Raw genomic sequence first — 10,715 nt, forward strand, 5'->3', positions numbered from 1 at the left:
GCAGGTGAAACTGAGGCTCGACCTTTTAACTGCCTCATCTTGCCCGAAGGCCTTGTTTGTAAGCCTCGTCGCAGGAGACTGCAGCATGGGGCATGAGCTGCTGCAGTGGGATTGCAAGGTTTCCCCACCCACCCAGCCTTCTTTTGGGAAGCAGTGTGTAACCGGACGTCTCCCGACGCCGGTTTGCATGAAAGCGAGGAAACTGACGAGGGATCCCCCGGGGGCACCCGAGGAGCTCGGGACTTCATGACGTCAAACGTCATGTACGTCGGAGGGAAATTTAAATGGACGGACGCCGCCGCAGCAAGGAGAGACGCGGAGGATCGGGACGCCGCCGCAGCAAAGAGAGACGCGAAGGATTGGGACACGCTGAGAACAGGGGGAGAGCAAGACGAACGGCAAAACGCACACCACTACGGAGCGAGTCCCCGTGAAGCAGACGAGCACCGTGAAGGAAGAGCGATAAGCAGGGAGCCTCCCGCCCCTGGGTCAGTGAAGTCGGGAGACCGTCAGGCAGCCGGCCGCGTCCCTGGAGGGGCGTGGCCTACAGAGGTACGGTCGTACCCCAAGTGGGACTGGGGCTTCGGGTGGTTACTGGGACTACGGAGGGCCAAGGGGAGGGGGCTGACGTCCTATCAGGGTGGTGAGACAGTGTAAAAAGGGGAAACCAGTGTACCTTCTAACCGCACAAAACCCAACCCTAAATAATTACCACCACAAGAAGGGGAGCTCCACGAAGGCACTTGGGCAAGGAGGAGGACGTGATAAAAAGTATCCCTCACCTACCTGCACTCCTACCTATTCCCCCACCCCCCTACTAAACCCAAATAATCCTACCTACTTCTTAAAACCCCACTTACCTGTTTTTCTTTTCTTTTCTTCCTTATTTTTGGATACCTGGGCCGCTGTCACACGGGAGGAGCAGAACCCTCAAAGCCGGACCAGACCCCACCAGGACCCTTGTCCGAACCCTGGAAGAGAAAATACATAAACAAGGGATTTATTATTTGCATTTAGAGGCTATACCAAGTCTGGTATTCTGAGAAGAAGATAAGTTTACCTTATAAACGTAACAGAAATAAATTAGTTAACCCCTTGAAAATGCGTCAGTCGTCTTAATCCAATATCCCTTCCACTCGGGATAAAGAACCCGTTACACAGTGTGTATTTTCTGTTAGTGGAAGGGAGTGCTCTGTTTAGATGTTTGTGTTGGTGTTGCTTCCTGTGTCTAACTTTCTTTTTCTATTGCAGGTTCCTCTCAAGTGTATCTAGCACTTTTTGTCGTATTGAAGCACGGTAAGTTCATGGTTGGCGGGACTTTTCAGGGCCACCTCTGGCATTTCACTGAAATAACGATATCAGTGTCACTGGGGCCTCAAAGGGGGTACTTGCAACATTTGTTAGAGAAGCTGCAATCAGCGGAGTTTGGACAGTCAGTCCCTCAGACCTTTGCCTACCTTTATGCATGTCCATTGGCACTTTCGGGACATTGCGCTTTGGGGGTTGAAGGGTGTGACTGGCACCAGAGGACCAAGACATGGCCTGGTTGCCTAGACTGTTTCTCATACATGGTGTGGGGGGGTCCCCAGGTAGGCTTGCTCTAGGCTGAGCAGGCCTCCTGCATGGATTTGAGATCACAGATTTTGCTTAAGTAGTGTGAGGAGTGCAAGGATTCCACATAATAGCATGAATCCAGAGCCAAGCTCTGGGTGACAGACTCTCTCTTAGAGGGTTTACACGCCTGAGAAGGCAGATATGGCTGGAGCAACAAGATTGCAGGCCAACCATGAGCTCACAAACGACTTTTCTTTGGAGTGGCAGAGGGGCCAAGTGACTCGGTGCATAGCTAAACTTTTAAACAGGGATCGATGCAAGAAAACATGTCAACGTTTTGAAGTGTGTCCTTCTGTTTTGTGTGATGCTGTTTACAGTCCTTCCTTTGTGTTAGTAAATAAAATACTGTCTGCAATTGTGATATCTCTAACCAGAACCGAAAGCGTGGTCTGAGGCTGTCCTGGTGGGAAGGTGAGGGGAGATGATGGGGGCGAGACACGTAGTATCATGGCATTTCAGTGGCTTGACAGCTAAGGTCCTTAATGCGTCTCCTCTCATATACTTCATTTTCTATAGTCTGGTTTTTATCCTGCTTTTATGCACTTTAAAGTTCGACAGGTTTGAGAACTGAGGTTTGGCTAGATACATGGCCTGTATCAGAAGGGTATGTGTCTCCCTAAATTAACATTAAGGGTCTCGTTTAGTTGTATTTACAAATCTTGAGCACCCTTTCAGAGATCCCTGTGCCTTCAAAGGAGCCACTGCCAAGGTGTCTCCTCTGAAGGATTTGAAAGTTTGCTGACCAGCTGCTGTTAACAGCCCTTAAGCAATTTTTTTTTTTTTTTTTTTTACAAAAACAAACTTACAAAGTAGGAGTTTCTTCCAGGGTATTTTGGTAATTTATCTTTTTTTCTGTTCGAGAACGGCAGGCTTTTCACTGATTGAGGAGAACCGGAAAATAATACATCAGACCGTCAGCTCTTAATATGGTGTAAGGTTTCCACTGGCAGACCCAGAGCAGGCCACGCCACTGAAAACATGTCCGCCAAACTCTAGATGAGGCCATTAGCTTTGCAGATACACACGATTACAACTGCAAATCTTTGCATGTAATACACAAAATGTGAAACTGCCCTCATAAGTACATTTACTTGCACTGAAAGTTAAACAAACATGATGGGTCATTTACCACCCTGTTAATGTTCAGAGAATTCCTCCTGTCTGGATCAAGTGGAAGTCCGTTTCTGCAGCTGAATTGTAAGTTATGACGAGTGGTTCCTGTATGGAGTAAAATATTTTTATTTTAAATAACTTTTTTTTAAAGTTAGAGTTTGCATGCACATGTGCATTAAATATGCACCTGACAGAATTTGGGGGTTGTTGCACTTTCATAAGCGCAAATGTTCATGCTTGTGAGTACATCGGAAAAGCTGCGACAGTCACACATGCCGTGAAATTACTTGAGTTTTTTCAGAACCTTATTTCTTCTCCTCGATTAGAACCCGGGTCAGTTTCTTTCCAAGGCAACAATTGAGTCCTTGTACCGTATTGTATCGGATTGTATTGTATTGAAAGCGCGTGCCTACACTTTGTAAGGTGTGTGTTTGGACGTATCTCCAAGTGGTGTCACCAAAGACTCAGCCGGTACTTTGTTTCTAATTTATTATAGCTCTACACTACCACATTGCCCCTAAGATCTTTGAGTGGTGCTGTAAATACAGCAAACCCTGCCATATCTTAGCAATAGCACAAATTGTTACATAAAAATGCTACTAAATGCATTGGTTAAATGGTGTTTCTGAGGCACCCACAATACCTAATCAGCTTAACTTCCCACGTTCGCAACTTGGCTTTCCTTAGCATCACCTGTCTTGACTTTCTTTCCGTTCTTAGTGAAACGAGCAGACACAGTAGGGCCCATTCATTAAACCATCTTAGAGCACATAATTCAGTACTCTCTATATACTTTCATATGCCTTTCAGAACGGTCCTCAAAATATCTAAAATGGGAATTTAGATTGAATATATCGATACACAAAGAATAAAAAAACAAAAAAAAACATTCCAAGCTGATTCAGAAATGCATGTAAGGTTATTTTCAAAAGTACTCCCGTAGCTCTGCTTCTGTTTCTCATATATGCTTTTCTTAATGCTAGTCTATTTCTCCATCAGCTTATTGAGAAGCTAATCTTGTTTGTGCACCTCGTTAACACTAAATCATTGATTTCCTACTAAATGAATTGGTAGATCTTTCATTTTGTCGGTGTACAAAGCTCTGTTCACTACTCATAAGCAGGGTAGAACAGAAAAGTAGCTGCACTGCCTCCTTGTCAACTAAAAGTATGAACTTTCAATCTCTTGACTCACAAAAATGTTTTTGCCCTAAAACGGCTAAGTGGATCCTGAGGAAATATCCATTGTTTTCTCATCTGTCTAGCACTGCATTAGGGCTACACTGACTGCCACCTTATGCCATTGTCACAGTGGGAGCAAGATTCCAAGAAAAGGCTTTAAGTATTAGTTATTGCCAGGGAAGGTTGCATTTCGTCTGACATACAACCCCAAAATATTCTTCTCCCAGAAGTGCAACAGTCTCCTCATTCTTCAGCCATAGTGTTTGTCAATCATGGTGTGCAACCAGTTGGTAGCATGGGTTCGGCAGTCCCTGGAGTTGAATCCCAGCTCGCGTCTGTCCACTGAGTGATTGCAAACACCTTATAGCTCCTGCTGCCAATGCAGTGAAACGCACTCCCATGGCAGTGCAAGCAGTTGACAGCTCTTCCGTTGTACTAACCACATTACACTCGCTCAGGGCAGAGATATTTGCGTCTTTCACAATAGATCCGCACTTTTTCAAAAAACAGACCTCATAGCAGAGCAAAAATGGGGACCTGGATAATAACTTGTTGCCTTGTGAAGGAACATTTGGCAGATAACTCAAAACGCCTGCTCTTGGGTAGGCATTGAGAAATGATTTGCTCCATCTTCTGACAGATTTTCAGAGCAGCTAGCCTGTGCGGGTGAGTTCCCAATTGTCCATGCGGATCAGTTCTTTTGTGGACTTTGTGCCCCTCAGACTTCTACCCACAAGCTGTTTCATTTTCGTTTTTTGGTCTGCAAATGGTGTGTCTCTGAACCTGGTCTAGCCTTAAACCTGACACTAGGTGCAGTCTCAGAGCATGATCTCTGTCCATCCGGCCGTCTGGCCCTGGCGGCTTCTGGCCAGGATCCAGTGATGAGCTCTTTGTTAATGCAATCTTCCTGCTGAGAATATGGACTCTCATTCTTGGTTCGCTGTAGATCAATCACACTGTATCTCGGCCCTTAAGTGCAGAATATAGTTGACTGCGAGCTGCACCCCACCCCTCTTCTCGCTCTCTCTGATGCACCCTAACGTCTCGCCTCAATTACACCTGAACATGGGCTCCGGGCCATGCTGCCCTAATGCACTTTCCACACTGTTTATGAGCCTTGTGATTCCGTCTCTGCTGAGAGATGGAAAGAGCTTTTTTTTATTTTATTTATACTACCCAGCAATTTATTCCATGTCAGAAAATATACCTGCCAGTGGACAGGGTATAATACAGCGCCTGTGCACACTAAGGGACAAGGCTGGTAAAGATGCCAATCATGAACAGCCAAGCCATCCTCCACTGTGAATAGGATATTACATTGTCCACCGGTGCATGCATCTTGTGTGACACTAATCCCAAGTTGAAGGTGCATCCTAATGCCATAACACGCCGGCCGTGAGAAAGACATGTTGTCTCAACCACAGTCAAACCCTGTATGATGAATCCTGCCCAAATTGAGGTACAAGGTGGCACTTCTGTAGATTGAATGATCCTGTGATGTGTGTGTGTGTGGGCAATATTCGTATGGTGTGAGATGTTCATAGATCAGTGATGGTTATTGTGATGCGGTGTGGTATGTTGTGGTGTTATGGTCACAGGATCTGATGTGAAGAGAGACTGCGTTAGGGTTGGTTTGCTTATTTAAGTGAAGTTAGGTGGGGTTAGGTTATTTTAGATGATGTGATGATAGGTTAGATCAGTGACAAAAGAGGTGTTATGTTAGGTGATGTGAAATGAGATGAGTATGTGAAGTTATGTTGTGTTAGCGCTGTTATGTGATGTGCTGTTATGCTATTTTGTGTTAGGTTAGTTTAGGTCAGAGCAGGCCAGTTTAGGCTACACCCTGGTAAATCTGACGGCAGGATCTTTTGTCAAAGAAAATGAGCACAAACGATTAGGTCATTGTTCTGACTGCTGATGTTCCTGATGAAGGCATTCAAGTGCACACCTTTTAGGCTGAATTGTCCAGTGGCAAAACCGTGGGCGTATCAATAGGCTTTCAACATGGCTTGAGGTATACATAGCAAAGAAATATGAAACCTTCAAGTGCCAGTACTTCATAGTGCACACCACCATCCTTGTCTCAATTTGCCACCTGCGTAATAAAAAAATCTTAGCCAGATCATTCTGCGAAATCACCCCACCCAACCATTATTTTACAAACTGGCCTCTTAGTACATAGGTTGCTACGCATAATAATGTAATGGTTGTAAAACGTCAGTAAGCAAATTGCGACTTCTTTTCATGACCACACTTTTAGATACATGACAATAAATGGATGCCTGTAAAGTATCCTAGGTACCCAGCCGAGTGAACCAAAGCAGAGTGATGCTATTGTAAGCAGGAAGGATTGAACAGCAGATAACTAGGAGGGGAAGCAAACAAGGGAAATGTGTGCTAAAAAGGAATTTTGCTTCAAATAAAAGCAGGAAATTTTAGAGGTACATTACTCATAGAATTTGAAACAACCCGAGTCATTGAGTCTTTTGCAAACATGGCAAAGTTGGCTGTTGTCACTATTTTAATGGAGAAAGATTCTTCTGTTATTCAAACGGATCTAGTAGCTTCATATACGTGTTTAAAGAGTGGAGATGGGTCGAACTCAGAGGGACTCCACACAGTAGGAGATGTGTCGAGCCATGGGGACCTCCATGTGATATGGAAGTGTGGATGGAAGGTCTGTCTCGCGACAAACCGGGTTCCTCAAAAGGGGAAAGAAGAAACCCAATTCATGAAATGAATACATCTCGTCTCTCCCATTCATGCTTGATCATCAATCGTAAAGATCTAGAAGCCAGGCACCCACCACCCAGTCTTAAAGCAACTTTTACAGTACGAAAAGGACAGCTGCAGGCAAGAACCAGGAGTTAACAAAAGTTAGTTCAAATGTATGTGGCTACTTTATAAAGTACAGATCATTAAAAGGGATCCGTTCCTTGGCAACATCGCGGCAGTAGGAGGGGAGATGCATGGTCCCAGATCAGAGAGAGCAGGCTCTGCCCTGTAGGTCATAGACAAAGTCTTTGCTTCCAGGAGATACAACATCTACAACTGTATAGACTACTGCATGCAAGTATTGCAGGGCTTGTTGATGCAACGTAATGCGTAAATGTGCCCGTATGAATACACATATGTTCCCTCGTCTAATGAGTGACAAACGGACTTTCCAAGTCTGGATATTGTTAAAGAACCTGATCCCAATCTGAGACTTTGAGGATTTTTTTTGTTTTTTTTTAAGGCGGGCTGAAGTCATCATTTTATGTACTTTACATTTAAATGGACTCTGCAAAAAAATGCCCAATAACTACTACACATTAGAAAGTGCATGACACGCGAGTTACTTTTGTGTGCGGTGCTTACATAGTCCACAATGCACAACTGCTTTGTGTCCTGAAGAAGCAGGTGGGTGCAGACACAGGCATAATTTGTTTAAACAGTGGTATGCAGGCACACTAAGTTTTAGCAATAGTTGCATGTAGTATGAAACGTTAGGGCACATAGTATGCGTGTGTGTTAGCTGTGCAGTGGTGTGCAGACACGTGTGAGTATTAGTTGGGTGTAGTATTTAAGTGTTAGTGCACAGGATGTGGTTGCATAATTAGTGTTTAGTGTGGTGATGTGCGGGCATGGAGTGTGTTTGCCTTAGTTGTGTATAGTACGGAAATGTATTGGCACATTGTATGTGTGTGTATAAGTTGCATAGTGTGTAGGCCCTCTGTGCGTTAGCACTGGTTGTGTGTTGTATGGAAATGTGTAGACACATACAGTATGTGCATACGTTTTGTACAGTGCGATGCAATTCAGCCACACGGTGTTAACATTAGCTGTGTGTAGTTGCGAAATCTGTGTGCGTAGAGCACAAGTGCAAAAGTTGTGTGGGCTTGTGCAGGCACAATTTGACTGAATATTCTGTGTTTGTAGTGTGGCAACAAAATGGTGCAGGACTCATGAATACCTTGTGTGTAGTGTGAAGCTGTGAGAGCGCACAATGTTCTTACATCAGTTGTATGTGGTGCATGGATACGTGGGTGCGTTACACGTGCACGTTTAGCTGTTGGAATTTTTCCAGATGCAGGATGCATGTCCATTAGCTGCATGTAGGAACGAGGTGACAGAATGGAGGAGGGGCTGTGTAGTGTGAATGGGGGCATCTGGCCTCGCGCCATCCTGTACACGGGTTCTTGGGCGGTTTGGTGCTGACTGCAGAGGGAGAGGAAGCTGGGTAAGCGGTGGGGTCTGATGGGGTTTGGACAGATGCAGTGGGGAAGCCGTCTCATTTCTTTCCTTCTCCCCAGTGCACCCAGTGGTTCTTGCGGTGTCGGTCCTTAAGGTAGGATAGAGAGTAGGGGGCAGGGCACGTGAGCATGCTATGTTGGCTGGTATGACGAGAGAGTATTGGCTGGTATAAAGCTGCAGCCGTAGACGGCTAGGGTGATGTGTGGGTACCAGCGGAGCTTTTAGTGGAGGGGTTGCGGCGTGGGCCGGGGACGAGTGGAACGACTGGTGCAGCCAGGGCGGTGAAGGTGACTCACCACCGCATGCCAAAGCTGGGGAAGGTGGTGCCAAGGAGTGCTTAAGTGTGGAGGTGCAGCTGGAGAGAAGGCCACGGCAGCAGCGGAGTCTGTGTGGCGGCGCAGGTTGGCTTCCATGCCAGTGCGTGGGGACGGGCGAGCCGAGGAGCTTGCAGGACTAGCCGGCAGGGTGAAGTCGCCCAGCTGTACAGAGAATGAGTGCGGGGAGAGCTGTTGGAGGCTGAGCAGGAACCCAGGTCATGAGAGGAGAGCTCAGTTGAGCCGAGAGCGTACGTTGGCATTGATGGGCAGTGGGTGGCAGGGGTAGTCGCAAAGTAGGGGAGATTTAATTTTCTTGGGGGTGATGGCAGGGGCATCCCACCAGCTGCCAGTGCATGCACTGGAGACTTGCTAAGAGTAGCTAGCGAGGGCCAATAGAGGCTGGAAGGAGGGCAAGATAAAAGTAATGAGGTGGTGATGGGGAAAGGGAGGGCAGAGAAGCCGGGGTTGAGGGCCACAAGATAATCAATGAGGAGGAAAGTGGACATGATGTAGAAAAAAGATGAAAGGGAGGAGAGCACAAGGTAAGAGATGGGCTAGGACAGGAAAGAGGAGGGAAGCTTAAATGGGTAGTTAGACAACCCGTAGTTTATTTTAACCTTATTAGCCATTTGTGTAGCATCCCAGGGGTGGGGGTCGGGGCAGATAAGCCAAGTTGTGGGGAACGGGCAAATGAACAGGCTTCAGTGAAATTTAAGTTGCATTGGTGTAATTCACTTAATTTTGAGAATTTCACGTTACTCTTTTTATGGAAAATTCCACAAATTACGCCATTACACCTCTTTGCATGATTATGCGGTGTTCATGAAAAAAAATGAACGTGAATGGTACATTTCACTGCATATATTTACTAGGAACACGCAGGAACAACGGAACATGAGCAGCCGTTTGCAGTGCTCTTGTTTAAATGCATCCCTGCACAAAAATTGACACAAAGTGTATTTCACAATAAAATATAGCTCGAAAGGACAGATGCACACCCTCTGCTTAATTTACCGTAATTTTCTCACAATTTTGCCTAATTATGCAACTGCATATTATGCGGCTTTCACACATTCCTACTAGAGAACATTTTGGCCATTTAATAGGGGCATTTGCAACAGTCAATTTCATACGTTTTTACATCAGACTAGTGTAATATTTTAGCAAAAAATGCGCCAGCATGTATAGTTTTGCCCAAAAAAATTTGTGCAAACCTTGTAAGTGCTGCCAGTAACACATATTCATGTTCTGTTCGCTTGCATTGTTCCCATGCACCTGCAATAGAACTTTTACTTGAACAGGCTTGAATTTGCGTTACGCAGTGCAATTTTTGGATCTTTGTGTAACAAGCTTAATAGGAAATGATGGAAATTACATACGATTAGGCTGGTATTTTGTCAGGGCCCAGTAGTAATAGTACTAAAGGGAAAGACACCTAGTGGGCTGAGTGCCTGTGTTGAACCTGGCCCTTTTTGCAGGATCCTCCTCAAACGTTTTGCCTACTTCCTCCTATTTTACTGACCCCTTTTTTGGGTTTAGGACTCAGGGCTTTATCACTGCTGCCCAGTGCTAAAGTGCAAGTACTCTCTGTCTAAATTGTATTGTTAATTGGTTTATCCATGATTGGCATAATTGAATTTCTTAGTAAGTCCCTATTACAGTGCACAGTGTGTGCCCAGGGCTGTAAATCAAATGCTACTAGTGGGTCTGCAGCACTGATTGTGCCACCCACATGAGTAGCCCTGTAAAAATATCTTAGACATGCTACTGCAGTGACTGTGTGAGCTGTTTTAACTGCCAGTTTGACCTGGCAAGTGCACCCACTTGCCAAGCCGAAACCTTCCATTTCACTACATGTAGGTCACCCGTAAGGCAGGCCCAAGGCAGCCCCATGGGCAGGGTACAGTGTATTTAAAAGGTAGGACATGTACTGGTGTGTTTTACATGTCCTAATCGTGAAATACTGCTATATTTGTTTTTCACCATTACAAGGCCTATCTCTCCCATAGGTTAACCTGGGGATTGCCTTGATATATCCTTAAAGTGTAATTTCATTATGGGAACAGATATAGATATGGAGTTTGGGGCCTCTGAACTCAATAAAAAAAAAAAAAATCTTGTAGTGGGGTTGTTTTTTTTAAATTCTAAGTTTGAAAATGCTAGTTTTAGAAAGTGGGCATTTTCTTGCTTAACCGTTCTGTGCCTCTGCCTTGCTGTGCAATACACATCTGGGTCAGGATGACAGTTGGGTTGT

Source organism: Pleurodeles waltl, chromosome 12 (genome assembly GCF_031143425.1).
Source record: "Pleurodeles waltl isolate 20211129_DDA chromosome 12, aPleWal1.hap1.20221129, whole genome shotgun sequence".
NCBI classification, from domain to species: Eukaryota; Metazoa; Chordata; class Amphibia; order Caudata; family Salamandridae; genus Pleurodeles; species Pleurodeles waltl.